Raw genomic sequence first — 329 nt, forward strand, 5'->3', positions numbered from 1 at the left:
TAGCAAGAAAAGAAACCAACCTAAGTCTATTTCCCAAACTTCCCTTTTCTTGAAGGGTCTAGATTTATTTCTAGAAGGTAACTGTCGCAGGGCACCTCAGTGCCTGCTCCTAGAGAGGAGAAACTGCCAGGGGGAGAGCCCTGGCAGAGCCTAACGAGCCCAGCTGAAGGTTGCCAGGGTAACGAGCGCAGCTGCAGGTTGCCGGAGCAACTAAGAGGAGCCAGCTGCCTGTAGGAGGCAGGGCCTGGCCCTTATAAAGCCCAGGGCTGAGGGCAAGCTGGCAGTTCCCTGCCAGCAGCCAGAGAGGCAGGAGCTAGGAGGTGAGCAAT

General features: G+C 55.9%; 1 long non-coding RNA gene across 2 annotated transcripts in view; it reads left to right on the forward strand.

Annotated features, from left to right (window-relative positions):
• The first annotated feature begins 288 nt into the window (after positions 1-288).
• The window catches only part of LOC102380969, a 4,845-nt gene continuing 4,804 nt past the window's right edge, over positions 289-329 (forward strand). For both annotated transcript variants that reach the window (XR_323207.1, XR_001357609.1), the window contains exon 1: positions 289-320. This is a non-coding gene — a long non-coding RNA (uncharacterized LOC102380969). The remainder of the gene's footprint in view (positions 321-329) is intronic.

This window comes from Alligator sinensis, unplaced genomic scaffold (genome assembly GCF_000455745.1).
Source record: "Alligator sinensis unplaced genomic scaffold, ASM45574v1 scaffold240_1, whole genome shotgun sequence".
Classification (NCBI taxonomy): domain Eukaryota; kingdom Metazoa; phylum Chordata; order Crocodylia; family Alligatoridae; genus Alligator; species Alligator sinensis.